The 6,538-nt window shown below is 50.5% G+C and overlaps 1 protein-coding gene across 1 annotated transcript in view; it reads left to right on the top strand.

Moving 5' to 3' along the window:
* The window catches only part of LOC120871864 (leukocyte immunoglobulin-like receptor subfamily A member 6), a 57,067-nt gene that overhangs the window by 3,621 nt on the left and 46,908 nt on the right, over positions 1-6,538 (top strand). The window lies entirely within an intron of this gene.

The following is a 6,538-nucleotide window of genomic DNA, read 5'->3' as shown; positions in this document are numbered from 1 at the left end:
GTGCCCCTGCTCAGAAGGCTGGGGGACCACACAGCACCCCCCCACCGGGGTGCAGGGTGGGGGCTCCAGCCCCGAGGCTCTCAGAACCCGCCCAGCGGTGCCCCTGCTCCGCTGCAGGTGCTGCCGTGAGTGACGCACACTCTGAGGTGGGGCTGCAGCTGGACCATCGGGTGGGACCACAGACCTCATGTTGCCAAACTCAGCCCAGCGCACAGGTTGCTGTGCTCACACCCCAGCTCCAGCCGGGCCCACCCCACGCCTCCTTCCCAGCTCCCTGGGTCCTGCTGTGACCCCACCCTCCCCTTGCCCTGTGACCTCACGGCCCCTCCTTCAGGGCGCCTTTCCCAGCTCCGTGGCCTCTGGCTGACGTTCTGGTGTGGGGGTGCAGCCCCAGGTCTCAAGAGGACACGTGCATCAGTGGATGGCCCACACACCCCAGGCCCCCTCCTTCACTCCCCAGTAAAGGGCAGGGGAGAGCAGGTGCCACCCCCCAAGTCCGGCAGGTATAGCAGGCGCTCACCTCACAGTGAGAGGGACCCCATGCCAACAAGCAGGCAGAGTCCCAGAATGCAAGGTGCTGACGAGGAAAGTAAATCAAGAGACGGGACTGGGAGCATGGGGCGGGCACAGTCGGTAGGAAGGTCCTGAGGTGGGAGGGACGTGCTTTATCAGGAAGACGGACGTGTGCCGGGCCAGATGAGCAAGAGGTCAGGGCTCAGACAGAAACCAGGGCCACACAAAGCACCCGGAGGCTCCCGGGCATCAGGAGGCCCCTGGAGTTTCCATGAGGAGAGTGAGCTGACCTGACCCGAGGTTTCAAGCCTCATCTGGGCACAGCGGGGAGCTGGCTGAAGGAGGGCGGCGGACCCAGGAGGCGCCTGTCCTGCCTGTCTCCATCCAGCAGGAGGCAGACCCCCAGGAGGGGATGGGCGCCCTGTGAGCCCCCGAGATCGAGACGAAGGTGGGAGGTGCCCCCCTGTCCTCCTGGTGGGGGGGATTCCGGGAAGGATGTACAGACGCGTAGCAGATGGGTCCCTCCTCTCCGGGCCCCCAGGCACCCCATCTCACACACCTTCCCCTTCGCAGGCTGCCACGTCTGAAGCCCCCCAGGACGTGACCTACGCCCAGCTGAATCACTCGACCTTCAGAAGGGGGACGGCCACACCTCCCGGCCCCCCGGTGGGGGAGCCCCCAGCAGAGCCCAGTGAGCACGCGGCTCTCGCCATTTGCTAGCCCAGGAAGGACCCAGACCCCGGACTCCAGGGACCAGATCTCAAGGACCCCAGGAGGCACGGGAGCTGCCAGCAGTGGACACCACCTAGCCACCAGCAGCCAGTCCCTGGGCTCCTAATAGACCACCAGGAGCCCCTGGGACCTTTTCAGGCCAACTGGTTGCACCCTCAAAGATAACTAATATCCTGACATTCATGAAATAATGCCACAGACTTGTCTACAATCAGTGTGTGGATGAAAAGTAAACTGGCTCCAAGCTCTACTCCCTCTTGGAGGCTGAAGAGGGCAGTCTCACTGAGTTTCTTGGAATAATGGAACTTATCATGCTGGTGGGAATCAGGCTCCCTGTCGGCTGAGAGTCCTGCCCAGCTTCCAGCAGCTGTCCCAGTCCTTGCCTTGTGGGTCCGCGCTTCGCCTTTGAAGCCCAAACGGAAGACGAGACTTGCTGCCTCTCTCTGACCGCGTCTGCAGCTTTCCTCTCTGGCTGCTGAGGACGTGGGTAACTCTGCGGCCCCCCCACCTAATTTAGGACCATGCCCCATTCTCCTCTCAGCCGCAGCTGCGTGATCCTTCTTGCCATGTGAGGTAAATGCCACAGGCTTGGGGGATAGGAAAGTAGGTATCTTTTGTGGGGGTCTTTATTCTGCCCATCACACATTGTAAGTGTGCGCACCATTCAATGGTGACTAGTAAACGTATACAGTTGTGCAGCCATCACACAAACCAGTCACAGAACACATTTCACCATCCCTTGAACTCTGCTTGCCTGCAAATGTGCTCTGATCTCTGCTCTAGGTGGCCACTGATTTGCTTTTTGTGTTTATAAATTTGCTTTATAAGATATTTAATATAAATAAGATTAAAAATATTTAGTCTTTTCAGGCTGTTTTCCTAAATTTAGCATAATTTCTTTTTTATTTTTTTCTGTGTTTTGTTCATTCATTTACCAATTAATAAACATTTGAATTGCATCCAATTGTTGACTATGATGAATAAGCTTGCAAAAAATGTTCCACTTATGTCTGTGCATGTACAAAGCTAAATGTGTATATTGAGAACCAAAACCAAAAGCAAACCGTAACAAGCAACAAGACAACACAGAAGTTGGAAACTGTATTCAATAAATGATAATGTAAACAATATGTGTCAAATGTATGAATTTAAAAACACCAATATGTGCAGGAAAAAGATGATGAATTTAGAAAATTCAGAACCATGAATGAATATATTACAAAAGCCTTAAAAAAATCAATGACCTCACCACTCACACCACGAATTTAGGAAGAGACAGTAAATTATTTCACTTGAAGGTAGAAGGTGGGAATAATAAGGACAAGGGTAGCTAATAATGAAGATAATCAAGAAGGCGAAAAAACCACACTCATTCTTGACAACAGTCATAAATCCTAACCACCACAACCCAGGTAAAAAGAGAGAAACCATATTTTTTAACATCATGAACAAACTCGCAGGCAGCAGCACAAATCCTACAGAATTTATTTGGTGACAGAACATGAAACATTTGATACCAGCATCCAGAAAATGAAGAGGAAATGGAAATATTCAAGTGTACAATTTACTAAATGGACTTAAGATTGAATGGAATATTGATCACTTTATTCAATGACTCGGTAATCAAATGCCCATGATTGAACTATGTAGAATCTAAAAAAGTCAAAAGGAGAGACAAGGAAGGTAGAATGGTGGTCACTAGGCTTGGTGTGAGGGGGAGGGGAGATACTTTGGTCAAAGGGCATAAACTTGTGGTTATAAGCTGAGTAAGTTCTGGGCATTCAGCATACAGCAGGGTGACGATAGCTAGTAACACTGTAGCACATTTCGAGTGTTGTGAAAAGAGTAGATATTAAGTACTGTAACCACGAAAAAGGAAATAGCTGTAAAGATATGGGGCGGTTAAGTGAAGCTGCCGTGGTAACTAATTCCACATGTGTATCAGTTCGGGTTGCTTTGCTGGAGATTATGTATTCCTTTTCTTAACAAATAACTGACAGTCTTTATCCAACTGTGCTGGGTCTGAGGTGGGGCCCGCGGGATCTTTGATCTCCTTGCAGCAAGCGGGACGTGCAGTTGGGCGTGGAGGGGTCCCGGGAGCCCCCACTCCGCCCCTCTGCCTCTGAGGAGGAGCTCCCTCCCTGAGGACCGGCTCCTCCCTCTCTCCCGTCCCCACCAGGGGCAGGGGGTCCCTCTTCTCTGACCGCTGTGGTGTGCACACTGACACAACCCTGCAGTGTGAGCTCCTGGATTTCAAGGAAAAATTGGCTCCATTGCTGGAGTCCTGTGGGGCCCATTTCCAAGCGTCCAGAGACCCTCTCTTTATGGACAGAAGGCTTCAGCCTGTAGACACCCCTGACACAGAGGGTCACAGAGCTCCCTGTGGTGACCGTGGCCCTGGGTCAGCCCAGATGGAGGGTGTCGGGGCATTCCTGGAAAGGACGCAGAGCTGGAGGGTCAGGCGCCCTTCTGCCCTCGGTTCCCCCAGATGTCACTGCAAGGCTGTCCCCAGACCGGTCACCATCCATCCACATGCACTGTGCTCCCCCGCGGTGGCAGGGCTGGGGCCTGTCGTGGGGCTGAAGCAGGGGCTCAGCGGAGAACTCACCCACCTTGATCTGGTCCCATAGGCCCCGACAGGGCCCTGGAATCGAGTGTAGGGATAATATACATAACAACCACAAAATAAAGGGGGTAAGAACAGTGTGACCTATAGATGTATAAGGTCTCTGCATTTCCCGTGAGGAGGTGAAATTCTCTTTCCGTGTAAAGCTGGGTACAGACCTGATAATGTCTAGGACAGCCGCTTAAACAGCAAAGAGGTACAGTTACAGCACCATAGAAAAATTAAAACAGAATGCTAAAAACATTTTTAAATCCGAGGAAAAGCAGGAAAGGGTAAACAGAAGAACAAGAAAGAAGAGGAAGAACATTTTAAAAGATGAGATGGTAAACCCAAACAACAATTTTATCAGTAATAACATTATATGAGAATGGGCCAAACACAGCAACTCAAGGACAGAGATTGTCAGACTGGTTTAAGAAAAGACCACCGCCACCAAGAGCCTACACTATGAAGTTTAGAAAAAGCTCACTTCAAATACAACATATGAAGGCTATGAAGGGATCTGGGAAACACTACTCCATGTGACGTCAGCCTGAGACAAAGTAGCTCCTGCTGTATGATTCCCCTGACATGAACCGCTGGGAACAGGCAGATCCCTAAAGGCAGGAACTGGAACGGAGCTGACCAGGGGCTGGTTCTAAGAGGGCCTAAGGGATTCTTGCTTCACAGGTACAGAGCTTCTGTTTGGGATTACGAAAATGTTCTGGAAGATGGACGGTGGCCATGAATGCCGGCATGGTAAATGTGCTTAAGGCTGCTGAACTACACGCTTTAATTATGTTTCAACAGTGGAAAATATCAGTGTGTAGGTTTTATACCGTTAAAATAAAAAGGAGAAGGATTAAAAATGTACTATGCGAACTCTACCCAGAAGAAAAGTGGTTGTATTGGTTGCCGTTTAGCACAAATGGCCACACACTTGGTGAACTGAAAGACTTACGTGACCTTACGGCTCCAGAGGTCAGGAGTATGGACTCGGGCTCACTGGCGTGAAGTCAAGAAACAAGAAGTTTCATTTAGTTCATCTCAGGCCAGGACCGGAATTCTGGAAGGCAGCTGAATTCTAAATATTGATCATGTGTCCAGCAATGTTGGAAAACCACTTTTAAACCTTTTTCTTTCTTTATTTCACTGTGCCAGGTCTTTGGTGTGGCCTCTGGGATCTAGTTCCCCGACCAGGGATCAAACCTGGGCCCCCTTGTGCTGGGAGTGTGGAGTCTCAGCCACTGCACCAGCAGGGAACTCCGGGAGAACCCCTTCCCAATTAGAGCAGAGCATCTCTGTGTTACTTTGTTTTCTGTGCACACAGGAGTGCAGTCTCTTGGTAACGCAGTCTGGTTCTCGCCCTCTTCAGAGCCGCCCGCTCTGGCTGGCCTCACTTCCTTGGTAGGTGCCGCCAGTGCACGGGTGAGGGCTGTGGTCGTGGGCACATATGTGGACGCTTGCCAGGCACAGAGGAGAGGACCCCCGTCCTCACCTTTACAAGTGGCGTCTAGGGCTGGCTGTTAAACACGGCTTCACTGATGAAAGGAAATCCCCTTTTACTTCTGATGTGTTTTTATTTCCAGCAGAAACCATTAGCATATGGTACCAAAGGCTTTGCCTACATGTGTTGAGGTGATTATTCTTTCACTTGTGGTATCGACATATTGCATGACGTAAAAGTTTCTTAAAAATTTAAGTTACCCTGTCCATCCAAAAACCAACCAACCAACCCACAGCGCGGTTGTGAGTAACGTCCCTTGAACACGTCACTAAATCTGACTTGTGTACACTGTTCATGGATTTACATGCAAGCCCATGGGAGAGATCATCCTTTCCCTTTCCCGTTTAAAATTCCCTTGTCAGATTTTGGTGAATACATCCTTCCGGCCTGATAAATGTGTTGAAGTGTTGAGGTATATGCCTTCTTTTTCTGTTTGAAAGAGAAGTTTATGCAGTTACGGAGTGTGTGTGTGTGCTTAATAAGTACAGAATTGTTTGGGACTTTCCTGGCAGTCCAGTGACTAAGGCTCGAAGTCCCCAGTGCAGAGGCTCAGGTTCCATCCCTGGTCAGGGAACTAGATGCCACTTGTCACACTAAGGATCCGCAAACCGCAGCTGAAGACTCCAGCTACCACTGGAGAGTGAAGACTTCGTGCGCAGCTGTGAGGACCCAGCACAGCCAGCTAAATTACACAGGGAAATAATTCAATTTTTCTTTAATTAGTACTTAAGTGTTTGGAAGAACTCCCCAGGGAAGCTTCCTGAACTGACCCACGCATCGGAAAATGGTTACCACGTAGCTTTACTTAAGGCCTCTGCCTCATCACTTGGTTGCCATTTCTTCATGATGAGAACATTTAAAAATCCACTCTCTTCACAAGACTCGAAAATGCAATGCGGTGTTACCAGCTCTGACTGCCGTGCTGTATATCTGATGCCCAGAACTTACTCACCTTGTAACTGGGAGACTGTGACCTCGACGAGAACGTCCCCCTCTTTCTCCTGCACTCCAGCCCCGGGAACGGGCATGCTACCCCATTCGCCTCAGTCTGACCTCTGCAGACTCTGCCCACCGCGGTCGCGGGCGTTTGACTAGAGTCAATGCATGAGGGGACAGAAGATCCAGTCAATCTTACATTCCCAGCTCACCATCTGAAATGCACACGTGAAGCATTCCCAGCT

The sequence above is a fragment of the Oryx dammah genome, unplaced genomic scaffold (assembly GCF_014754425.2).
Source record: "Oryx dammah isolate SB20612 unplaced genomic scaffold, SCBI_Odam_1.1 HiC_scaffold_13, whole genome shotgun sequence".
NCBI classification, from domain to species: Eukaryota; Metazoa; Chordata; class Mammalia; order Artiodactyla; family Bovidae; genus Oryx; species Oryx dammah.
Note: the sequence above shows the minus strand (reverse complement) of the source record. Positions and strands in the feature narration are given on the sequence as shown.